Genomic DNA, 27,045 nt, shown 5'->3' with positions numbered 1-27,045 from the left:
TGGCTTTAAGTTCATTATGTGTGCAAATAGCTATAGAAACTGGTGTGGGACAGCTTGAAATGATATGAACCAAAGCCTGAGGATAATGTTGAATTAATTTGGTGGCAGTATCCTTCTACGTTTTTTTTTTTTTTTTTTTTTTTAAACATCTTTATTGGAGCATAATTGCTTTACAATGGTATGTTAGTTTCAGCTTCACAACAAAATGAATCAGTTATATATATACATATGTTCCCATATCTCTTCCTGCTTGCGTCACCCTCCCTCCCACCCTCCCTATCCCATCCCTCCAGGCGGTCACAAAGCACCGAGCTGATCTCCCTGTGCTATGCGGCTGCTTCCCACTAGCTATCTACCTTACGTTTGGTAGTGTATACATGTCCATGCCTCTTTATTGCTTTGTCACCGTTTACCCTTCCCCCTCCCCATAGCCTCAAGTCCATTCTCTAGTAAGTCTGTGTCTTTATTCCTGTTTCACCCCTAGGTTTTTCATGACATTTTTTTTTTTCTTAAATTCCATATATATGTGTTAGCATACGGTATTTGTCTCTCTCTTTCTGACTTACTTCACTCTGTATGACAGACTCTAGGTCTATCCACCTCATTACAAATAGCTCAATTTCGTCTCTTTTTATGGCTGAGTAATATTCCATTGTATATATGTGCCACATCTTCTTTATCCATTCATCCGATGATGGACACTTAGGTTGTTTCCATCTCTGGGCTATTGTAAATAGAGCTGCAATGAACATTTTGGTACATGACTCTTTTTGAATTCTGGTTTTCTCAGGGTATATGCCCAGTAGTGGGATTGCTGGGTCATATGGTAGTTCTATTTGTAGCTTTTTAAGGAACCTCCATACTGTTCTCCACAGTGGCTGTATCAATTTACATTCCCACCAACAGTGTAAGAGGGTTCCCTTTTCTCCACACCCTCTCCAGCATTTATTGTTTCTAGATTTTTTGATGATGGCCATTCTGACTGGTGTGAGATGATATCTCATTGTAGTTTTGATTTGCATTTCTCTAATGATTAGTGATGTTGAGCATTCTTTCATGTGTTTGTTGGCACTCTGTATATCTTCTTTGGAGAAATGTCTATTTAGGTCTTCTGCCCATTTTTGGATTGGGTTGTTTGTTCTTTTGTTATTAAGCTGCATGAGCTGCTTATAAATTTTGGAGATTAATCCTTTGTCAGTTGCTTCATTTGCAAATATTTTCTCCCATTCTGAGGGTTGTCTTTTGGTCTTCTTTATGGTTTCCTTTGCTGTGCAAAAGCTTTTAAGTTTCATTAGGTCCCATTTGTTTACTTTTCTTTTTATTTCCATTTCTCTAGGAGGTGGGTCAAAAAGGATCTTGCTGTGATTTATGTCATAGAGTGTTCTGCCTATGTTTTCCTCTAAGAGTTTGATAGTTTCTGGCCTTACATTTCGGTCTTTAATCCATTTTGAGCTTATTTTTGTGTATGGTGTTAGGGAGTGATCTAATCTCATACTTTTACATGTAGCTGTCCAGTTTTCCCAGCACCACTTATTGAATAGGCTGTCCTTTCTCCACTGTACATTTCTGCCTCCTTTGTCAAAGATAAGGTGACCATATGTGCGTGGGTTTATCTCTGGGCTTTCTCTCCTGTTCCATTGATCTATATTTCTGTTTTTGTGCCAGTACCATACTGTCTTGATTACTGTAGCTTTGTAGTATAGTCTGAAGTCAGGAAGCCTGATTCCTCCAGCTCCATTTTTCGTTCTCAAGATTGCTTTGGCTATTCGGGGTCTTTTGTGTTTCCATACAAATTGTGAGATTTTTTGTTCTAGTTCTGTGAAAAATGCCAGTGGTAGTTTCATAGGGATTGCATTGAATCTGTAGATTGCTTTGGGTAGTAGAGTCATTTTCACAATGTTGATTCTTCCAATCCAAGAACATGGTATATTTCTCCATCTATTTGTATCATTTTTAATTTCTTTCATCAGTGTCTTATAATTTTCTGCATACAGGTCTTTTGTCTCCTTAGGTAGGTTTATTCCTAGGTATTTTATTCTTTTTGTTGCAATGGTAAATGGGAGTGTTTTCTTGATTTCACTTTCAGATTTTTCATCCTTAGTGTATAGGAATGCCAGAGATTTCTGTGCATTAATTTTGTATCCTGCTACTTTACCAAATTCATTGATTAGCTCTAGTAGTTTTCTGGTAGCATCTTTAGGATTCTGTATGTATAGTATCATGTCATCTGCAAACAGTGACAGCTTTACTTCTTCTTTTCCGATTTGGATTCCTTTTATTTCCTTTTCTTCTCTGATTGCTGTGGCTAAAACTTCCAAAACTATGTTGAATAAGAGTGGTGAGAGTGGGCAACCTTGTCTTGTTCCTGATCTTAGTGGAAATGCTTTCAGTTTTTCACCATTGAGGACGATGTTGGCTGTGGGTTTGTCATATATGGCCTTTATTATGTTGAGGAAAGTTCCCTCTATGCCTACTTTTTGCAGGGTTTTTATCATAAATGGTTGTTGAATTTTGTCAAAAGCTTTCTCTGCATCTATTGAGATGATCATATGGTTTTTCTCCTTCAATTTGTTAATATGGTGTATCACGTTGATTGATTTGCGTATATTGAAGAATCCTTGCATTCCTGGAATAAACCCCACTTGATCATGGTGTATGATCCGTTTAATGTGCTGTTGGATTCTGTTTGCTAGTATTTTGTTGAGGATCTTTGCATCTATGTTCATCAGTGATATTGGCCTGTAGTTTTCTTTCTTTGTGACATCCTTGTCTGGTTTTGGTATCAGGGTGATGGTGGCCTCGTAGAATGAGTTGGGGAGTGTTCCTCCCTCTGCTATATTTTGGAAGAGTCTGAGAAGGATAGGTGATAGCTCTTCTCTAAATGTTTGATAGAATTCGCCTGTGAAGCCATCTGGTCCTGGGCTTTTGTTTGTTGGAAGATTTTTAATCACAGTTTCAATTTCAGTGCTTGTGATTGGTCTGTTCATATTTTCTATTTCTTCCTGATTCAGTCTTGGCAGGTTTTGCCTTTCTAAGAATTTGTCCATTTCTTCCAGGTTATCCATTTTATTGGCATAGAGTTGCTTGTAGTAATCTCTCATGATCTTTTGTATTTCTGCAGTGTCAGTTGTTACTTCTCCTTTTTCATTTCTAATTCTATTGATTTGAGTCTTCTCCCTTTTTTTCTTCATGAGTCTGGCTAATGGTTTATCAATTTTGTTTATCCTTTCAAAGAACCAGCTTTTAGTTTTATTGATCTTTGCTATCGTTTCCTTCATTTCTTTTTCATTTATTTCTGATCTGATTTTTATGATTTCTTTCCTCCTGCTAACTTTGGGGTTTTTTTGTTCTTCTTTCTCTAATTGCTTTAGGTGCAAGGTTAGGTTGTTTATTCGAGATGTTTCCTGTTTCTTAAGGTAAGATTGTATTGCTATAAACTTCCCTCTTAGAACTGCTTTTGCTGCATCCCATAGATTTTGAGTCGTCGTGTCTCCATTGTCATTTGTTTCTAGGTATTTTTTGATTTCCCCTTTGATTTCTTCAGTGATCACTTCGTTATTAAGTAGTGTATTGTTTAGCCTCCATGTGTTTGTATTTTTTACAGATCTTCTCCTGTGATTGATATCGAGTCTCATAGCGTTGTGGTCGGAAGAGATACTTGATACGATTTCAATTTTCTTAAATTTACCAAGGCTTGATTTGTGACCCAAGATATGATCTATCCTGGAGAATGTTCCATGAGCACTTGAGAAAAATGTGTATTCTGTTGTTTTTGGATGGAATGTCCTATAAATATCAATTAACTCCATCTCATTTAATGTATCATTTAAAGCTTGTGTTTCCTTATTTATTTTCATTTTGGATGATCTGTCCATTGGTGAAAGTTGGGTGTTAAAGTCCCCTACTATGAATGTGTTACTGTCGATTTCCCCTTTTATGGTTGTCAGTATTTGCCTTATGTATTGAGGTGCACCTATGTTGGGTGCATAAATATTTACAATTGTTATATCTTCCTCTTGGATCGATCCCTTGATCATTATGTAGTGTCCTTCTTTGTCTCTTCTAATAGTCTTTGTTTTAAAGTCTATTTTGTCTGATATGAGAATTGCTACTCCAGCTTTCTTTTAATTTCCATTTGCATGAAATACCTTTTTCCATCCCCTTACTTTCAGTCTGTATGTGTCTCTAGGTCTGAAGTGGGTCTCTTGTAGACAGCAAATATATGGGTCTTGTTTTTGTATCCATTCAGCCAATCTGTGTCTTTTGGTGGGAGCATTTAGTCCATTTACATTTAAGGTAATTATCGATATGTGTGTTCCCATTCCCATTTTCTTAATTGTTTTGGGTTTGTTATTGTAGGTCTTTTCCTTCTTTTGTGTTTCTTGCCTAGAGAAGTTCCTTTAGCAGTTGTTGTAGAGCTGGTTTGGTGGTGCTGAACTCTCTCAGCTTTTGCTTGTCTGTAAAGGTTTTAATTTCTCCATCAAATCTGAATGAGATCCTTGCTGGGTAGAGTAATCTTGGTTGCAGGTTTTTCTCCTTCAACACTTTCAATATGTCCTGCCACTCCCTTCTGGCTTGCAGAGTTTCTGCTGAAAGATCAGCTGTTAACCTTATGGGGATTCCTTTGTGTGTTATTTGTTGTTTTTCCCTTGCTGCTTTTAATATGTTTTCTTTGTATTTAATTTTTGACAGTTTGATTAATATGTGTCTTGGCGTATTTCTCCTTGGATTTATCCTGTATGGGACTCTCTGTGCTTCCTGGACTTGATTAACTATTTCCTTTCCCATATTAGGGAAGTTTTCAACTATAATCTCTTCAAATATTTTCTCAGTCCCTTTCTTTTTCTCTTCTTCTTCTGGAACCCCTATAATTCGAATGTTGGTACGTTTAATGTTGTCCCAGAGGTCTCTGAGACTGTCCTCAGTTCTTTTCATTCTTTTTTCTTTATTCTGCTCTGCAGTAGTTATTTCCACTATTTTATCTTCCAGGTCACTTATCCGTTCTTCTGCCTCAGTTATTCTGCTATTGATCCCATCTAGAGTACTTTTAATTTCATTTATTGTGTTGTTCATCGTTGCTTGTTTCATCTTTAGTTCTTCTAGGTCCTTGTTAACTGATTCTTGCATTTTGTCCATTCTATTGTCCATTCTATCTCCAAGATTTCGGATCAACCTTACTATCATTATTCTGAATTCTTTTTCAGGTAGACTGCCTATTTCCTCTTCATTTGTTAGGTCTGATGGGTTTTTATCTTGCTCCTTCATCTGCGGTGTGTTTTTCTGTCTTTTCATTTTGCTTATCTTACTGTGTTTGGGGTCTCCTTTTTTGCAGGCTGAAGGTTCGTAGTTCCTGTTGTTTTTTGTGTCTGTCCCCAGTGGCTAAGGTTGGTTCAGTGGGTTGTGTAGGCTTCCTGGTGGAGGGTACTAGTGCCTGTGTTCTGGTGGATGAGGCTAGATCTTGTCTTTCTGGTGGGCAGGTCCACGTCTGGTGGTGTGTTTTGGGGTGTCTGTAGACTTATTATGATTTTGGGCCGCCTCTCTGGTAATGGGTGGGATTGTGTTCCTGTCTTGCTAGTTGTTTGGCATAGGATGTCCAGCACTGTAGCTTGCTGGTCGTTGAGTGACGCTGGGTGCTGGCGTTGAGATGGAGATCTCTCGGAGATTTTTGCTGTTTGATATTATGTGCCGCTGGGAGGTCTCTTGTGGACCAGTGTCCTGAAGTTGGCTCTCCCACCTCAGAGGCACAGCACTGATTCCTGGCTGCAGCACCAAGCGCCTTTCATCCATAGGGCTCCTTAATTTGGGATGATTCGTTGTCTATTCAGGTATTCCACAGATGCAGGGTATATCAAGTTGATTGTGGAGCTTTAATCCGCTGCTTCTGAGGCTGCTGGGAGAGATTTCCCTTTCTCTTCTTTGTTCTCACAGTTGCCAGGGGCTCAGCTTTCCCTTCTACGTTTTAAAATGCAGTTTTCCTGGTTAATCTTACCATGCAAATGACTAGGGGTCGTGGAGCTGGGAATACAAAGAAGGATGGATAAGTATTGTGATAACGCTTTGGGTAAAGTTGTAGATTATTGCTAAAATATGGGAATGGCCATTTACCCCTCAGGACGGGTTTGGGGGAAAGAATGGAGATTGCAATTTACCAGTCTGGGGAACAGGGAAGTCTTTCTGGCTGAAATGGCATTTACACTGGTTCTTGAAGGAAGAAAATCTTAGTGCTGAGAGCAGGGAGAATCCCAGGCAGAGAAAACAGCATGTTCAAAGGCGAGCGAAGGGCAGATTGCTTGTGAGGTCCCAAACTGTTAGAGACACACAGCAAAGGTGAAAGAGGACAGGCACTCATACAACAAGACTGAGATTTTATCAGAAATGCAGTGGGAAGAATTTGATGGCATTTGAGTCACAAGTCACAGGATTGGCTCTTTATTTAAAAAAATATTTGTTCTGGCCATAGTATGTTAAATATATTGGAGGTGACTATAGAGTATGCTTTTTATATTTAAGAATAGGAGGGAAAGCAGAAACTAACACACCATTGTAAAGCAATTATACTCCAATAAAGATGTTAAAAAAAAAAGAATAGGAGGAACTTGAGCTTGTTGAAATCGCAATGAAAATGGGCCAATAGAGAGAGGTTAAATATTAAGGAATGAAGAATTTGGACTCTGGGCTCAAGCCTTCAGTGAATGAAGGGTGTCCAGGAAGTTGGTAAAAGTTGGAAGGAGGGGGCCGGGAGGTGGAATCTAATGGTAAGAGTTTTTGATTAGCAGTGCTTCTCAGGAGAGGTGACGGGAGCAAGGACAATTTCTTCACATCTAGTCTGGACCAGGGGTTTATTTTCTAAATTTTATCTCATACATCAATCTACCCCATTTAATCACTCCTTTGCCAAAGCTTTTCTTAAGTTATTCTTTTGCTTTTTATAATTCTTTGCATTTTCATCAATTAAACGAGAGTTCACTGGAGAAAGGCTCCTGTGAAAGAGAAGCCAGGGACTTCCCTGGTGGCACAGTGGTTAAGAATCCGCCTGCCAATGCAGGGGACACGGGTTCAAGCCCTGGTCTGGGAAGATCCCATATGCCGCGGAGCAACTAAGCCCGTGCACCCCAACTACTGAGCCTGCGCTCTAGAGTCTGTGAGCCACAACTACTGAGCCCATGTGCCACAATTACTGAAACCCACGCACCTAGAGCCTATGCTCTGCAACAAGAGAAGCTGCCGCAATGAGAAACCCGCGGACCGCAACGAAGAGTAGCCCCTGCTTGCCGCAACTAGAGAAAGCCTGCACACAGCAACGAAGACCCAACGCAGCCAAAAATAAATAAATAAAATAAATAAATTTATTTTTTAGAAAAAAGAAAAAAGAGAATCCAAATTGGAAGCCATACACTACCAAATGTAAAATAGATAGCTAGTGGGAAGCAGCCGCATAGCACAGGGAGATCAGCTTGGTGCTTTGTGATCACCTAGAGGGGTGGGATACGGAGGGTGGGAGGGAGATGCAAGAGGGAGGGGATGTGGGGATATATGTATACATATAGCTGATTCACTTTGTAATAAAGCAGAAACTAACACAATACTATAAAGCAATTATACTCCAATAAAGATGTTAAAAAAAAGATTAAAAAAAAAAGTGGTACCCCCCATGACCTTGAGAAAAGCACATGCCTTAAAACTCTAGAGGTTAGGGCTTCCCTGGTGGCGCAGTGGTTGAGAGTCCGCCTGCCGATGCAGGGGGCACGGGTTCGTGCCCCGGTCCGGGAAGATCCCACATGCCGCGGAGCGGCTGGGCCCGTAAGCCATGGCCGCTGAGCCTGCGCGTCTGGAGCCTGTGCTCCGCAACGGGAGAGGCCGCATCAGTGAGAGGCCCGCGTACCGCAAAAAAAAAAAAAAAAAAAAAAAAAAAAAAACCAACAACAAAACTCTAGAGGTTGTACCGTTAGTAAAGCCATTCATAATTCAACTAAAGGCTGTGTCAGTGATTCGCCAACCATGCAAGTTACTGACCTTTGACTATCAGTGCAGAGCTCTGTCTTAGAGAGAGAATGGTTTTTACCATGCTTGAGATGAGTCCTATAGCAAGTCAAATTCTACTCTGAGTCACCTTCAACTGGTCTGGATCTGATTTCTTAGCTACTTTCCCCATAGGCCCCAGGCACTTTGCCTGTGCTTATTTATTGTAATTAGGACAAGGAAGAGAGTAATGCTGCAAGTGTCATTTTAAATCTATTTGAGTTGATATTGATAATATTACTTAAAAATGAACATGAGGGCTTCCCTGGTGGCGCAGTGGTTGAGAGTCCGCCTGCCAATGCAGGGGACACGGGTTCGTGCCCCAGTCCGGGAAGATCCCACATGCTGCGGAGCAGCTGGGCCCGTGAGCCACGGCCGCTGAGCCTGTGCTCCGCAATGGGAGAGGCCACAACAGTGAGAGGCCCGCGTACCGCAAAAAAAAAAAAAAAAAAAAAAAAAAAATGAACATGAGATATTAATTCATCTAATGAAATAGGGAACAGGTACGTTTTAGATCCCCACAGTGTACACAACACAGGTTGGACCCTTGATTTCCAAAAAGCTTTCTTTTTATGTTTTTAATTTTTATTCTTTTGGCTACACCTCACAGCTTGTGGGATCTTAATTCCCAGACCAGGGATTGAACCCTGGCCCCGGCAGCGAGAGCACGGAGTCCTAACCACTGGACTGCCAGGGAATTCCCAAAAGCTTCCTTTTTAAAGTGAAGGACGCTTGGAAGGAATAGCCACTGGAGATTAATCACTGTTGGAGAAAGGATAGTGTTGTGACATTCTGTTAACATTTCTATTCAGCATTTGTAATTTGATTTTATTTTTCTTGAATTAAATTTTTTTTGGGGGGAAGGAGATCATTGCCAACCCTTGATATCACCTTGATGAGTTTACAGGAAATCAGGAGGAGATAAAAAGAACAAAAGAGAGTCTTAGAGAAATAAATTCAATGATAAGGTTGGTAAGAAAAAGTAGAGGGACAATATACAATGCCAAACGATTTTATTTTTGAGAAGTTGTAGGTGATTATAGTGAGAAAAGGCATGGGTGTTAGCTGTCACTTTTCTAAGAGGAGTTTTGATGATATTACTTGATGAGCTTGATCTATACAGATTACCAAGTAAGCAGAATTTGGGATGTTTGTATACAGAAGTTCTTTAAAGATAGACAAGGATAGAACGGTGAACAATGTCCTAAGATCTGAAAAGGATGATAGAAAATTACCCTCTCTTCTGTTGTTGATAGTATCTACATTTATTTAAAAAGGCAAATTTCCATAAAGTTTTGCATATTGGTAAAGAATGACAGATTACTATTTGGTTTTTCAGCTTTACCTGTGTACGTAGGGGCTTTCTCAAGGGTGCCACATGAATCAAATAGTTGACACCTATATCTGCTTTACTTTTGAAAAAAATTTTTTGGCTACACTGCGCAGCTTGCGGGATCTTAGTTCCCTGACCGGGAATCGAACCTGCACCCCCTGCAGTGGAAGCCTGGCGTCTTAACCACTGGACCGCCAGCGAAGTCCTATATCTGCTTTTTTAAAAAATATAATACCAAGATTATTTTATTTTTATTATTCATCCTATTCTAACTAGCTTCTTTTAGAAATACCATACTGCATTGCTAGAACATCATAATACAGTCAGCAGCACCCCATAAACTATCTTTAGAGGAGTCAGAGCTGACATTTGAATCATAACATCTCACTCATTTCCTGGTTTTCACCTCAGAGCACTGGGCAAGCCAAGAACAAGACAGCCCCTTCCCAGACATCCTTGCTAATCTCAGTTTGTTCAAATGTATCATGTACGTTTGTTCCCATTGCCCTGGTGCCAGCCCTTCCCTGTATTCTTATGCTCACATCATATGAAGAGGTAGTTTGAAGTTCAAATTTGCATCTGACTCACCATAGTCTTATTTTAAAAAGAAGTAGTTTGCATATACCCATATGAATATAGTGTACTCTTTCCCTCATGTACATAAATATACTCTTCCTCTCATATACATAGATATATCCTAAATATTTTAATATGGTTTAATGCTCCCTCAACTTACTAATCTGTGATTTTATTTAGGACATTTCTAAGAACCCAGGCAGGGTAACTACATATACCCTGCTTTTCATTACTCTAATATTGTGAATACTATTTCCCTCTCCCCTGCAAAGAGCTTTGGTTGAGTTGTGTACTATAAGTGTGTTGACTGCAAGAAGTTTGGATAAATGCTTATTGTTACTGAGAACCCGGCTGTTCTAGTATTCTTTTCTGAATCAAACATTTCCCTGACGTCAGTTGTGACTGAACATGAATTTTGGTTTACTAAACAAAGGAAGTTTAAATTGTCATCTTTCACATATTGTCAAAGAATGTAAGTACAAAAACAGGGTGATACAAACAGAATGGAAGACTTTTAAAATATTCTAGACCACCTGACTTCTGGTGGGGATTCAGGAAGAACCTTGGGTTTGTACCACCTCGTGGTCTTGAGGAAGGAAGAAACACACTGGCTTCACTCCTACCTTCAGGGGTGATGTGGAGTCGAGGATGAATCAGCATCAGTACTGATGCGGGACTTGTGATCTGGGGGATGCACGTGGACCATGTGGAGCATCTGTAAGATTGTTCAAACTAAACATGAAAGTTCGTTTACAAATTTTTTTTTTACTATCGATTTTTACTACCTATTCATATATAAACCAGGCATCAGATACTAATTATTTGCAAGTGTTCGATTCTTTTTGAATCATTCTGTGTTCTTTTTTATGTCTTTCAGTCCTATGGAGTAATTACTGTAAGAGTTCACACATCACTGTGTAGTGAAACGAATATTCTCCACATTACTCAGGTCCATGAAATCTCACCTATATGATTTTTCTAAATCGCATTAATTTTCCTAAATCGCATTAATCGCACCTATTCACTAGAATAGGTGGGGGAGTGTAGGTGATCTCCCCCTCCCCAGGGTCCTACAGGTATTCTAGGCACTTAGAGTTGCCTGTAAATTAGGAGTGGGTCCTGCCATAAGCCTTGGTGGCTGCTATCATTGGCATCCAACCTTCGGCTAAATGTTGTTTGCATGGATCCTGGCTTTCCACTTTTGGCAAGCACTGGGACAGCTCTCAGAGTAGTCTTCCCAGTGATCACATGCCACGCCAGAGAGACTCTACCCCTGAGCTCAAGGCAACGGTGCTTAGAGTCCAGACTCCATGACCATCCTGTAGTCATCACGCCACCCACAGTGCACCAGAAGCATGACTTTCCAACACTTGTAGAAACTTAAGAAAACCCAAACACATTTGAGTTTTAAGAAAGTAGCCCTGTTACCTCCAGTCTTGTCTCTCCAAAGCAGCAGTCTCAAATCCCCTCACCTCGAGACCATCCAGAGGATTAAGCCTCTTCAAAGGACATGACTCTCAACACAAAGTGTTAATAATTCCCTGGGAAAGGAAGTTAGAATTCATCCTTCCTATTTGCACATGTTGGGATAAGAGGCATAGTGTTGAGTCTGTATGTAGAGAAACATCATCTATGTAATCTGAGAATCTTTGTTAGCAGCAAGGGCAATGTAGAAATTACTATGAAAATACATTACCCTCTCCTGTAGCCATTCCTGAATTCCACGGTCATCAGAATCTCCAGGGAGGAGGCAGAATATATTTATGAAAGAACATGGTCTTCAGAGGCAAAGCACTACTCACTGGTCTTGTGTCTTCAGGCAAGTTTCCTCTCTGTCTTCTTTTTCTCATCTTAGAGACATTGAGAGAATTCAATGAGTTGACATATGTGAAGCATTACATGCCTCATGCATAGTAATTGCTCAATGAATATTATCTGTTATTGTTAACATGATTTCAGATATCAACATAAGAAGACATTTATTTCTTAAATATAATCTTTGTATGAGCCAAAGTATTTTCTATTTGGGTAGTTTGTGCACTTGAGATTATTTTCAGCTTTTCACCTTGGAAACAAGAAATTTCCATTTTGAATTTCTGTGTTGAGCAGATTATTGGATCCTTCATTTTTTCAGCTCGAGAGAAACAGTAGAATGGTACTTCCACTGTCTTTTTGATACTCTTGGGCACAATTCACTCCTTTGCTCCCCTGACAGCTATCCAGACCTCTGCTTAACACCTCTCTCATGTGGGACTTCCCTGGTGGTCCAGTAGTTAGGGATCCACGCTTCCACTGCAGGGTGGTGGGGGCCCAGGTTCCATCCCTGGCCTGGGAACTAAGATTCCTCAAGCCATACGGTACAGCCAAAAAAACAACCAAACAAACAAAAAAAGCAAAACAAAAAATGCCCCATGAAACACTTGTCACATGTACTTTAGGGCCTATTTCTTCTTCACTTTTTAGAGAATAAGTGCTTAGTCTTGAGCCTGGTATAGTAGGAAAATTTCAGAGAATTTTGGATGAATGAATAAAATACATAAATATGTGTAACTATACCTTTCTTCTAGGATATTGCTTCCTGTTTTGCGTCAATGAAGAGAGAATTAAAAAAATAATTGTATACTCCATTTTTGTAGATTATAAATACCGCTCTGATTTCTATCCATAAGCTATCTAGAATTTTCATGGGTTTCAAATTTTATAACATCTTGGATTAATTTATAACATAATTAATCTTTTCTTGGATTAATTATGGAGTTGCAAATATTCTTTTTTATAAATGACCCTGCTGCTCTCATCTTTTCTGAATCAAACATTTCCCTGACGTCAGTTGTGACTGAACATGAATTTTGGTTTACTAAGTATTTTTGTAATGTTTTTGAGTATCCACCCACGATTCTAAAAAATCTGAAATAACTTCCTAGGGGGCTTTTTATGGAAAATAATTTCAAGATAAGTAAAGTATTCCAGAATGCATGCCCCTCTCTTATCTCTTGTCTTGTATTTTCTGTGTGGTAGGGAAATAGAATGTGTTAGGAAGGCACTCCTCTTCCTCACTCATTTAGAATGTCACGCAGTTTATTAAGCTGTCAAATGGTTTTGTGAGTACGGTTAGTCTTTTTTCCTTTCTATTTAAATTTCAGTAGATTTTTTTGTTTGTTTACATGTATGTATTTATGTGTTTTAGGTCTGATAAATGTAGTGAATGATACTATTTTATGATATTTTGTTAACATCAACTGATCTTTGTGTGAATTTTCACCACATTTATTCAATAAGATAAATGGAGCTATATTCCAATGGTATATTTGGCAGTAATGCAGGTTCCTGTCAAAGTGAAGAGTATGTTACCAGTACTAATAGGGACACAATCCACCTATTCTCTTTTTATTTTTTCAAGACCTATTAGTGATGGATCCTACTCATTTAGTCCTCCAGGGAATTGGCTCATTTAGTTCTTTATCACGTATATCTTACACTTGAGCTTCTTCATCTTAAAATAGTTTTTATATTTCTCATATATATACTTTAACATGTTAATGTTCTACAGTTTCTTTAGTTTTCTAAAATTAAACAAACTTAATTTAAAAAACTTTTTTAAAGCTGAGTGATATGCCACCTTCTCACCATGTGTTAAGTAAACGCTCTTTGCCAGAAATCATATACCACGTCTGTATTGAACAGGTGCAATTAATACCTAATGGAATTAAATTAAAAAACAGGTTAAATGTTTCTTAAATTTCCAAAGAAAAGTATGCTATTAAAGTTTTTATTTCAAAGAGAAAAACTCTCCTGGTCTAAAATTTATGGGAAAACTCTTATCATGTATGTTATTTTAGTATATTTTAATATTTTAACTGTTTTCTTAAAAATAAAATTATATGACATAGAGATTGAAATGACTAAACTTAGCTGAGGTATAGCCTGAGGGGTCCTGTAAATTTTACTGATTCTTTGGAAGCACTTTTCCATTCTTACTCCTCATTTGATGTATCAGTATGTTTTTTATAAAATATTTTAGATAAAATCCTAGACAAAATTATTTTAAGTTTATGTACAAGGGTAATCTAAGCCTCCAGATGCAAAATGAAATAACAGTTTTGAAATTTTAACTTTGAAAAAGACATGTTAAAGAAATAAAACCCAGTGCTTATCCCAGCAAGGCTCCATTATTCTTTTTTTTTTTTTTTGCGGTACGTGGGCCTCTCATTGTTGTGGCCTCTCCCGTTGCGGAGCACAGGCTCCGGACACGCAGGCTCAGCGCCCATGGCTCACGGGCCCAGCGGCTCCGCGGCATGTGGGATCTTCCCGGACCGTAGCACGAACCCGTGTCCCCTGAATCGGCAGGCGGACTCTCAACCGCTGCGCTACCAGGGAAGCCCCAAGGCTCCATTATTAATGTCGTCAATAAATGCTGAGCATCTGCTATGTACTTGGTACTTATTCAGTGTCTTGAAGAAGTACAAAAGAAAAAAAATGAATGCAATACTTATGCTTGATAACTTTACTGAGTGCCTGTTTCATACCAGCAAGGAAGTATGGCTTAATGGTTAGGACAAGGACTCTGGACCGGCTTACTTGGATTCACATCTCCCTTCTCCTTTATTAACCGTGTGAATTTGGGCAAGTTATTTAGCTTTCCTAGGTCTCAATTTCCTCAACATTAAATGTAGGGTAATAATTATACCTTCCTCCTAGATTTTTTTTAATTGAAGTATAGTTGATTTACAATATTGTGTCAGTTTCAGATGTACAGCAAACTGATTAAGTTATACATACATTTATATGTTTTTTTCAGATTCTTTTCCCTTATAGGTTATTATAAAATATTGAGTATAGTTCCCTGTGCTATACAGTAGGACCTTGTTAGTTATCTGTTTTATATACAGTAGCATGTGTATGTTAATCCCAAACTCCTAATTTATCCCTCCTCCTCCCTCCTATAATTTTTAATGAGGACTAAATTAGATTATGAAGTGCTTAGAAAAGTACTTGATGCATAATGTACACAGTGTGTTTGTTAAATGAACAAAAATGCTAAGCAGAGGTCTTAGGACTTATATTTCATTTACTCATTTCAGTCACACTACGAGATATGTGATTTTTTTTTTTTTTTTTTTGGTACGCGGGCCTTTCACTGTTGTGGCCTCTCCCGTTGCGGAGCACAGGCTCCGGACGTGCAGGCTCAGCGGCCATGGCTCACGGGCCCAGCCGCTCCACGGCACGTGGGATTTTCCCGGACCGGGGCACGAACTTGTGACTCCTGCATCGGCAGGCGGACTCTCAACCACTGTGCCACCAGGGAAGCCCGAGATATGTGATCTTTTAATTTTACCAGTGTAGGGATTTGTTTAAAGACATTAAATAAATAGTCCAAAATCACACAGCTCTTCTGTTTTGGGGCTAGAACTCAAGCCTGTCTCACTCCAGTGTCTACTCGTGCAGCAGCTTTGCCTTTGAGCTACTTACGGTCTAGCTAGGAAGATGAAATGGGTGTAAATAACTATTTGGAAAGTCAATCCAAGAGAGTATATACTCAGTAATTGTGTGTTTATATTATACAGTATTACTAATTTTGAAAAGTGTTGACATTAAGCTTCTGAGAAGACTTTATAGCTTGAATAGAGACTGAGATGGGTTTTATAACTTAAGTAGAGTACTAATGTATGGAATGGATGTGGGACATTTCAATTTGGAAAAAAAAATAAGAAAATATTTTAAAAATAGGATTGATATAACACTTCTAATTACATTATTTAGGGAATTTGGCTAATTTTTAATGGTTTGCCTTAGGAATAAATGTCAGGTAGCAGGGATAATGCCCTGCCTTAGTGCAGTGTTTCTAAACTGGGGATCAATTTTGTTCCCAGGCACATTGGGCAATATCTGGAGACATTTTTATTTTTATATTATATTTTTTTAAATTTTTTGGCCACACTGCAAGGTATGTGGGATCTTAGTTCCCAGACCAGGGATGGAACCTGCGCCCCCTACATTGGAAGCATGGAGTCTTAACCAATGGACTGCCAGGGAAGTCCCTGGAGACATTTTTAGTTGTCACAGTTGGGGGATCCTACTGGCATTTAGTGGGTAGAGGTCACAGACAGTACCCCAGAGCAAAGGATTATCTAGCCCCAAATGTCAATAATGTCAAGGTTAAGAACTCCTGTTTTAATGAAAAAGAATTATTCTTACATAGAGTGGAATCCAAATATATAGCTAAAATTAATAATATAAATAAGTTAATATGTTTTATAATACTACATAAGAACTTCTGGAGAATTACTCTCTCTCCAACCTAAAGGGATTCCAAGAAACATCCCTAGGTTATAAATCTTTAAACCATTCCAAGCAGAAATACTGATAACAGAAGTATTTTTGTTTCCTTCCAAAAAGGTATCATAGAGATTTAAGTAAAAGGGCAATGCAGGCAACAACAAAATTTTCTGTTCTGTTTTAGATCTGCATTTAACTTTCTTTGGGTCATTTTCCATGTGTCTTTCTCTGTTCTCTCATGAATATCAGCATTCTTTATAGTAAGTCACTTTTACTGTATGCTGGGTGGTAGCCCGCTTCATTACTATAGTAAGTCAATTGTTAGTACAAAATGTACCAAGTCGATTGTGAGTAGATGCTATAGACTTTCTTCCTGGCATCCATTTGGCTGATGGTACATTCTGATAGCTTCATGTTCATTTACAAAAGGAAACATGTGACACTGAGAAAATACCATGCTAGGTCAGAGGCTGTGAGCAAAAGGAAAATAAAAAATAGGAGGCGTTCAAACCGGAGACTCTGCCTGATAAAGGGATCCCAAAACAGTGTTAACAGAACGGCTTCGTACTTTCAAATGAGGAAAAGGCATTCTATGATTGAGTTCCTAGACAATGCTGCCTTGGCATAAGGGTTTTGCACTTCTCTCTCCAATATATAGAGAATTACGGCCAAAGTTCTGTTTTACTAAACCACACTGAATTTTTCACTAACGTTTCCAGCTTCTGCGTTTCCAGCAATTCGCAGGGACTGCCCTTCAGCACCTATAGCCATAACAATTCCAATTTTGAGCCCATTCTGGAGGGAGCAGGGGCTGCTACTCCTAAATAAGTCCTTTGGCACTTTACCCTATTCCTTAGTTATTAGGAAGGCACACTGGGATTTGAAGATCTGTTTGTTTGTTCATTTATTTACTTTCACATTTAGTACTTGGACATAAAGGTTAAATACAAATGCACTTGGGAAAACATAACCGATATTGATCTATTAAATGTTTGACATTGATATTTGTATATTAAAATACAAATAAATGGGGTGGGACAAAGCACTAGGAAGGTTGAGACATACTAACAAAGAGTAAAAAGAAGTTAGGGGAGGGCTTCCCTGGTGGCGCAGTGGTTGAGAGTCCACCTGCCGATGCAGGGGACACGGGTTCGTGCCCCGGTCCGGAGGGATCCCGCATGCCGCGGAGCGGCTGGGCCCGTGAGCCATGGCCGCTGAGCCTGCGCGTCCGGAGCCTGTGTTCCGCAACGGGAGAGGCCACAGCAGTGAGAGGCCCACATAACGTTGTGCCTATAATAAGGGTCACCTCTTCTACAGTATTGCTCAGGGCTAGTCCATCACCCATTACTTCAATAATATTTATTATGTCCCTATAATGTTTCAGACTTTGTGCTAGACTCTTGGATCCAATGGTAATTTGGAAGGATGTGGTTTCTGCTATCATGAAGTTTACAGTTTAATAGAGGCAAAAATAGGTAAGAGTTGTTAGTGTTGGTATATTTGAAAGAACAAGGAATTTGGCTTCAGAAAGACTAGGTTAAACTCCTGTTTCTAAATGACCTTTTGCTCAACTTACTAAATGCCTCAAGGGAGTCTCAATTCCCTTACCTACGAGTTGAGAATAATAATACCTAAATCAGCAAGTTGAAGTGGAATTATTTTTATGCAGATTTACATAGATGAGGCTACTAGGAGACATGATTGGCAGTGGCCAATTTAACCCGATAGGAAAATAGAACAACTAGTTGACTTATGAACTAGATAAGGGAAGCATAGAGAGAACATCTCATTCCACCCATCCTTTAAGTGTACAGTCTTTGGACCCTTATCTTGGATAGTCTTAGGACAAGGACAACAACTTGAATAACATTTAGTTATGAATTACTAGTGTTTAGTTATCAGCTAAAACGTCAAATGAAAACATAATGATACACATAAGTAAAAGAGAAGCAATGTTCTCTTGGACAGAACAGATACTTCTGCCACCAGTATGACTGTGTGGAATGTTTGAAATGTGTGGATTTCAGAGGTGCTCCGTGGCCTGAATATTGACTTGCGAGAACGATGTTCCAGTGCCTGGTGGAGGAGGGTCACTGACTGGAAGGAAACCCAGGGTCCGGTGGGTGAGGGGGACTTGTAGGCCTTTTATCACAGAGATTAGGCCTGCCTTTGTAGGCAGCAAGAGTCAAAAGTGTTTCACAAAGACGACTATAGCAGCATTATGTAGAGTGGCTTTGCATATGGGAGAATAAGCAACTACGAAATTATGTGAATAGTCCAGTTGAACTGGGTAAGTGATATTTTGAGAGGAATTGAGGGGCCAGCATGTTAGAGGTGAAATAGGTAAAAGCTGGAGACAGATAGGATACAGGAACTATGAGGAAAAGAGAATGACTCTCATGTTTCTGGCTCAGGCAGCAAGAAATATGGTACCATGAAATAAAATAAGAAAGTCAGGAAAAAGAACATGTTTTTATTTTAGTTTTTTTGGTTTTGTTTTGCTTTGTTTTTCTTTTCTCTTGCATTTAGGGAAAAATTCAAAATGGATTACTTAGCAATAGATTATATATGGACATGTAATCAAGAATCTTATATTTGTCATGTTTGTACCACTACCTCCTTGAAGCCTTGAGGAAATGAAGGAATGCATGATGGCTACCATTTAAACCTGAATATGATCAGCTTTAAAGGATCCGAGAATAATTATACTATAGGATTGATGTGTGCCATGTGACTTGAAGGGTGCACATCGAATATTCTTAAGACTATATAGGACTTCCCTGGTGGGCCAGTAGTTAGGATTCCGTGCTTCCACTGCAGGGGACACAGGTTTGATACCTGGTCAGGGAACTAAGATCCCACATGCTGCGTGGCGTGGCCAAAAAAAAAAAAAAGACCATATAAATAACTGTGATGATTCCTTTTCAAATTGGTTTTGACTACATGAGCACTAAATTTTTTAAAGTGTTCATTTCCTTCTGAAACATTCTAGTGGAGATTTGTAACAGCTATGAAGAGAAAGTCTACAATTTAGTCGCAAGTTTGGGGGGAAAAAATTAAGATACAACGAGGAAACATTTAGAGAGGTAGTTAAGGAATCAGAAAAAAAAAATGATACCCTGGGCACAAAAGAAGGAGATAATTGCACAAAGGGCATTGCATATATGCCAAATCTGATGAAAATTGAGAAAAAGCTCATTGAATTTTATATTGAAGTTATGATAGGGGCATGGTGATGGCCAGGAGCTGGTGAGGGGAGGGGGTAGATATAGGGAGATGTCCATCAAAAGGTACACACTTCCAGTTATAAGAAGAGTAAGTTCTGGGGATGTAATGTACAGCATGGTGACTATAGTTAATAATACTGTATTATATTCCTGAAATTGCTAAGAGAGTAGGTCTTTTTTTTTTTTTTTGGCTGCATTGGGTCATCGTTGCTGTGCACGGGCCTTCTCCAGCTTCGGCGAGCAGGGGCCACTCCTCGTCGTGGTGCTCGGGCTTCTCATTGCGGTGGCCTCTCTTTGTTGTGGAGCATGGGCTCTAGGCTCCTGGGCTTCAGTAATTGTGGCACTCAGGCTCAGTAGTTGTGGCTCGTGGGCTCTAGAGCACAGGCTCAGCAGTTGTGGTGCATAGGCCCAGTTGCTCCGCTGCATGTGAGATCTTCCCAGACCAGGGCTCAAACCCATGACCCCTGCATTGGCAGGTGGACTCTTAACCACTGCACCACCAGGGAAGTCCCAAGAGAATAGGTCTTAAATGTTCTCACCACAAAAAAGAAACGGCAATTATGTGAGGTGATGGAGGTGTTAACTAACTCTACTGTGGTAATCATTTGGCAGTAGGTAAGTATATCAAATCATCATGTTGTATGCCTCACACTTATACAATGTGATATGTCAATTACATCTCAATAAAGCTACCAAAAAAAGTTACAGTAGAGAGAATAGACTGATTATGGTAACAGAATAAGGCAGAGCATAGTAGGTTAGGAATTTATAAGTGATGGGATTTAGAAGCAGTAAATATAAACTGTATTTATTTTTCCAAAAGCTTTAATGGAGGAGAGGAAAGATCTTGAGGAATTGGCAGAATTAATTAAAGTTGTATTTATTTTTTAGGATAATCAGTGTTTGTTTATATTTATTGGTTGAGAGGAAGTAGCCAGGCCCAAGCAAATATTTACAGATTAAATTTGGGGTTGGGGATAAATAAATGAGAAATCTCTGAGAGGAGGTGGAATAGTTTGAAATTGAGAGAAGAGTGTATGGAAACTTCTTCTTCTAAGACATCAGAAAAGAACTTAAGTATGAATAAATACAATTTTCAATTATAAATATATCTTTTAAATTGTGAGGTATAGGGAAGAGAAACTGGAAGAGAACACTTAATCCTCTCCTTTTGTTTTCCTAGTGAAGTGTGAACCTGAATTGTTTTCTAAGATGAGGAATAGTGAGTAGTGACTTGAGAAAAGCAGTAAAAGTTTGAACAGCCATGTGGAGTATGGAAATAAAAAAGAATAGGGATTAGTATATGTTTGGTCAGGTTAACAGTTAAATGGTCATTGGACTATGCTGAAGTAACTAATAGCGGAGCATTCGTTTCTCCTAAGATCAATTTAGAAAACACAGATTAAATTAAGTTTTAAAAATGTCTGAAGGATTGAAAATCTGCTGAGTCAACTGGGATTTGAGGGACCAGGATCTCAGAGAGGAGAGAAGTCATTGAAGTAGGCCCAGTATTCTGCAAGCCACTTTCCTCTCAATCCACTGTGGAATCTAGGTGGATTTGGGGGCGATGGGGATGCGAGACGTGGCCAAGCAGTGAAGAGTCAGGGAATCTACTAGAGCTTTGGCAATCTCAAAGGACTTGGGGACATAAAAACTGGATTTCAGAACCAAGTCAGTTAGAATTTGAGGGACAAGAACCCTGAGAGAAGGGAAGCCTAGAGAAGCTTGCAAGTCAGTGCCTTCACCATGTGCAGGAGACAAATTCGTAACCTGTGCAGGGCAACAGACTAAGAAGTAAATGTAAAATACAAGAAAAGCAAAGAAGAGTTATTGGCAGTCTCACAGTGCTAAGAGGGGAAAAAATTGGGTATCAGAACTGCCAAATAAAAGGGGCCTAGAAAACACCCCAGGCTCTCAGTTGAAAAGCTTTGGGTGGGAGTGAATAAGAAGTAGACTAAATTTTACAAAGATTTAAGTCAATTCAATTTTTGATTAAACTGAGTAGATCCATCCCATTCACACTGCCTGCCGGAGAATAAGATGGGTCCTCTGAGGAGGTAGGTCTAGCTCTGGAACAATTTTTCATGAAAAGTTCTGGCATTCAGTCAAGAATTGCCAGGTAGACCCAAAAAGTAAGATCAAGAAAAATAAATAGATTCCCCAAGTATTGGATATGGACTTTAAAATAACTAAGATTAATATGTTCAAGAAAATAGGTGGCAAGGTGGAGAATTTTACCAGGGAACCAGTTATATAGAAAAGAAGCAAATGGAAAATTTGGAATTAAAAACACAATAAGTGAAAATTGAAACTCAGTAGATGGGTTTGCCATAGTTTGGAGACAGTTGAAGAGAGGGAATTGGTAAACTAAATAGGTCAGTAGAAAGTATCCAGGCTCAAATACAGAGAACAAAAAATGAAATAAAATATAGAATTAAAGCATAAGGAATATCTGGGCAAAATTTAAATAAAACACTGGGGAAGAGAAGGAGATTGGGGCAGAAGTAATATTTGAAGAGATAATGGCTGAGAATTTTCTGTAACTGATAAAAATGCTGTGTTATTAACTTAAGGATAAATACAAAAAATACTAATATTGTGCATATTGCAGTAAAACTGCTGAAAACTAAAGACAAAGAAAAAAAATCCTAAAAGCATCCAGAGGAAAAACAATATATTCAACAAAGCAAAAGACTGAAAGTAAATTCCTCACCAGAACAGATAGAAGCCATAAGATAACAGAATGACATTTTTGAAGTGCTGAAATAAAATAACTGTCAAAATTATTCTGAAGAAGTTGAAAAAAGTTAGAGGACTTATACTACCTGATGTCAAGGTTTATTATAAAACTCTGATAATTAAGACAGTGTGGAATTGGTGCAAACTTAAATGAATAAACCAGAAAGTCTGGAAGTCCAGAAACAGACGTATATGACTACTTGATTAACAAAATGTTTATATTGTAGTATTAGGGTTAAAGACAGCATTTCCAATAAATGACGCTGAGTTTACTGGTTTTATATATATATATATATAAGTACATATATATATGTACTTATATATTTATATAAAGAATCTTCACACCTATCTCACACTTTACACAGAAATTAATTCTAATTGCATTTTAGATATAAAGGTAAACAGTAAAGCAAAGGAGATTTTTTGGAGAAGTCAGTGCAGACAATTTTATGACATTGGAATAGCTAAAGTTTTCTTAAACAAAAGGAAAAAAAGCATGAATCATAAGGAAACAGGTGGATACACTGGACTATATTAAAATTAGGCATTTCTTTTTATCAAAAATATCATAAAAGTGGTGAAAAGATAAACCTCAGATTGGGAAAATATATTTGTAATATATGTGTCTGTCAAAGGACTCATATCCAGAATATGTAAAGCACTCTATAAATCAATTAAAAAACAGGCAATCTAACAGAAAAAAAAAATGGACAAAAGACTTGAGTATGCCTTTCACTCAAGAGACTATCCAATAAAACACATAAAGAAATATACAACCTCATATAGTCATCCAAGATGTGTGAATTAAATCCATACTGAGATACCGTTACATATTCACCAGATGTTTAAATTACAAAACTGGCTATTACATGTTAAGAATGATTGCTGCCATGTAAATATTAACATCAGGGTGTACAATAGCATAATAATTCCATGTCCAAGTAATTCCATTCTTAGGAATTTCACAACAGAAACGTAAACATGTGTGCAACAAATGCCATGTACAAGAATGTTCATAGCAGCACCATTAGTAATAGCCCAAACTAGAAACAATCCATCTGTCCACTAAAATGGATAAATGTTTTATGGAATGCTCATACAGTGAAACAGTTTACATTAATAATTAATGAATGTGTTATTCTGCACATGCCAACATGGATGAATCTTACAAACTTAATGGTGAGCAGAATAAGCCAGACCCGGGAGTATATACGATTCTTGGTTCTATTTATATAAAGATAAAAAACAGGTAGAAATATTATTTGGTGGTAGAAGGTAGGGTAGTGGTCACCCTTCTGGAGGGAGGTGAGGAAGGCCTCTGGAGTGCTGGCAATGTTCTATATCTTGATCTGGGTGGTGGTATCCTGGGTGAGTTCATTTTATGAAAATTCAACAAACTGTATGGTTACAATCATCTGATTTTTCTGCATGTATCTTATCCTTCAATAAAAATGTTACATTCAGGAAAGAACTAAACTGTTATTGAAATTCATACGTTTATAGTGAGGCTAACCATCACTTTCCTAGGGTTTATACCAGCAGCTCTGCTGGCATAGGGCAGGGATAGTGAAGAAGTTGGCAATCATAAAACATTTAAGTTTTTCAGCCTTTATGTTTAAAAGCTTTAAGTTCACCGTGTAATTATCATTATCACTAAATCATAAACATTTAAAGGAGTGATCACATTGGAAAATAGTATTCAGAGGCATTCTTTCAACAAATTATCATTTAATTTTGGGTCTTACTATGGCATGCTTACTTTGGTGATAATGAAGCAGAACACTTGAATATCAGTCCATCACCTCGAATAGATTGCTAACTCACGCACCCACACATACTTTATTCTTGGTTTTGTTTTCATGTGGTCACTTGAAAATGTATTTAATGGCTTAAGAGAAACAGACGTGAATTATTGGATTGTGCTGAATATAGTCCATGGGCAGAATATCCACGACGAAGTATGTTGACTTCTCAGTGCCGAAACGTTTCTACTTTTCTGTGGGTGTTATTATACCATTGTTCTGTATTTGATTGTCATAATATACTTTAAATCCCGTTTTTCAAACTTGTGTGCATAAATATCGTTCTGGTCAAGTTGTTAAAAATGCAGATTTCCAAGCCCTCGCAGAAGACTGAAAATGCAAGGTGTCTACATTTTTAACACTCCAGATGATACTGTGAAGATACTCTAGTGGACTGTGTTTTGGAAAACACTGCTTTATGCTCACCATCAGTGGACCATAGATATTCAGAATAGGATATTTTGACTGTGGATTTGGGAGGACTTTTCCTTTGGGTTTTGTTTTTGCTGTATATTACATGAATTGTAACAGGTTATGGGTCATCTTTATTTGAAGCAAAGGGTTTAAGTTGCTACTGAGCAAAATGGATATGAGAAAGCAAATGGAGCATATTTAAAATCGAACTTGGAGTTTAGAAGCTGCCACCAGCTCCTGTGATGAATCATATAATATATTACTCAGACAAAGCCAAAATGACAGATGGACCTGTTATGACTTTAGGCGGGCACTCCTTCAACTACTGAAATTTATAAGGAGTTTTATAACCCGGGAACTCTGAAGCTATTTGTGGTGCCTGTAGTTTCATGTCTACATGCATCAGCTCTGTATCCCACACCCCCAACGTTTTTTGTTAGTCAAGATTTAGATAAAAGGATAAGATGTAAGTCTTTACCCACACATTATATCTTTACCTTACCACCTGTTTTCGCTGGAGCTAATCAAGGGGAAGCTGAATCAGTGACTCAACACCCAGTTACCCTATAGGCATTAATTCCCAAAGGCATGAAATAAGTACAAAGGCGAGAAAAAAAAAATTCTTTTCCTGTGTTTGACTTTTTTTTTTTTTCCCCTCAATGCATTTCTAGGAACTTCTCTAAAGCATCGGGCTAAGTTTTGCTGTCAAAATGGACTGCTTCCCCCTTTCAAAGGTTCCACAAGCTACCATGCCAATGAAGATTATAGATTATGTTTTAAAAAAAACTGAGCAGAGATATGTGATTATCTTAATCCAATTTTAAAATAGCTTCTTAAAACTTCTTTTCATCCTGTGGTGTCTACCACTGCTACAGCTGTTCCTTAACTTGCAAAGATTAGCAATGATGCAGATTGCAGTATCACAGTTTACAGCTGTCAGTGGTTTTCCACTGTTTAGCACGCTTTGGTGTCTCATTAATGAAGCAAGAGGAGAAACTAGAAAAACCACCAGTCTTGAGAAAAATTTTAGAGTATTAACTTTTTTTAAAGTAAAAATAAGAATCTAAAATGACAGCTTTGAACTGGATTCCAAATTTTAAAAGAAGTCTGTTGATGTTTTGACATATAAACATAGGGTTGGCATCTTGCTGTATGGTAATTTCTTTATTATTTTGTCAGTTAGAATTTGGAAAAGCATATCACCCACCGAGAGTCCAAAATGGCTGAGAAGATGGTAATATCGCTGGTTGACTTATACCACTTCAGTTTGCTGCATCCTGTCCCTATCTGGTTCCTCCCAAGGAACTTTACTTTCTACTTTCTCTTTCTTGTTTGACCCAAGAAAACCTGTCCTTCCTCTTGTTCAAAGATTCAAATGAAGATTAAGCCTCAAAAGGCCATTTCTCCACCTACGACTTGACTTTATGTGTGTGTAATAACCTGGGTGACTGAGTTATTAGTCATTGGTGGAGTGTATCTGCTTGTCTTCCATTTACTCTTGCCTCTAAAATTAGGCTATTAGCATTTGACTCACTTCCATATTTCAAATCTGCACTTTTGTGTTTAGCTCCCTATCCAAGCCAAGCCAAACTGCTTTTTTTTTTCTTTTTTTGACACAATTAAAAAAGGCTATGTATTCATAAACTTGCAGCAAGTGAACCTATTTGCTGTGTTTTGGCAAGACTTCCAAGGTGTTAGAAGAGCGAGTGTAAGTGCTATAGATTAAAAAGAGGAATTCCTGAGAAAATCAGTGATCTGCACGCATTCTATTAAGGTGAGATTTTTGGAAATGATCTTTGGTCCTTAGATACATTTGGTAGTCTTTGGATGCAAAGGTATAAACAAGCAAGTTAGAATATTTCAATAGAGGAAGGATTGTTCTGAGTTAGAGGCAAGGGCTTTTTGTGGTGGGCCATTTTTTGGAACAAGTAGGAGTCCATGGGATGCTTTTTTGTGCAAACTGTCATAATGGTCCTTAAAGGGGTGGTTCCCAGGGCAGGCAGTTCCTCAGAACAAATATAATTCCAGCTTCCACACTCACCAGCTGTGTGATCCAAGTCAAGTAACATAGATGTGCTGGCCAAACTGCTTCTTGATGGGCAGTTCCTGGCATAGTAGGCATCCAAATATTTGTTGAATGAATGAATGATGTTTACCATCTGCATGCTTCTCCTTCCTGACACACTTTTTGTTTTCTAGATTAGCTTTTGCTTGGTTTGTGTTTTCTAATATTTGGGGGAAAACATATAAAAGAGCATTAATCCCATAAGAAAGAACCAGCCTTATGAGATGAGGAAGGGCTACATTTTTATTTTTCTACATTTAATGTGAAGTACCATTGAATATTCTCTTTAAAAGCACATATCTACCTCCATTCAAAAAAGGAAAAATATTTTCTTTATAGTCTTCTACTACCTGATATTCTAAACATGTAGTTATATTTGTGGTTTGCAACCCTGAGTACTGGAGACGTGGCAGAAGCATGGTTAAGGAAAAGGAACAGTCATCTCTTGGTTGAGGAGTGAGTTGAGTCCCCTTGTAGCATGTCCTTCTCTTCTTTGGCCCATTTCCTCTTGCCATCCTTCCTGCCAAGTCTTTTGTTTTCTAATTTGTCTTCCATGGTCCCATTGAGAGAGAAAAGCATTGAGTTAGAAATTGC

At 38.4% G+C, this 27,045-nt stretch overlaps 1 protein-coding gene across 8 annotated transcripts in view; it reads left to right on the top strand.

Annotated features, from left to right (window-relative positions):
- PLA2G4A (phospholipase A2 group IVA) overlaps positions 1 to 27,045 on the top strand; it is a 201,857-nt gene that overhangs the window by 74,088 nt on the left and 100,724 nt on the right. The window lies entirely within an intron of this gene.

This window comes from Orcinus orca, chromosome 1, assembly GCF_937001465.1.
Source record: "Orcinus orca chromosome 1, mOrcOrc1.1, whole genome shotgun sequence".
NCBI classification, from domain to species: Eukaryota; Metazoa; Chordata; class Mammalia; order Artiodactyla; family Delphinidae; genus Orcinus; species Orcinus orca.
Note: the sequence above shows the minus strand (reverse complement) of the source record. Positions and strands in the feature narration are given on the sequence as shown.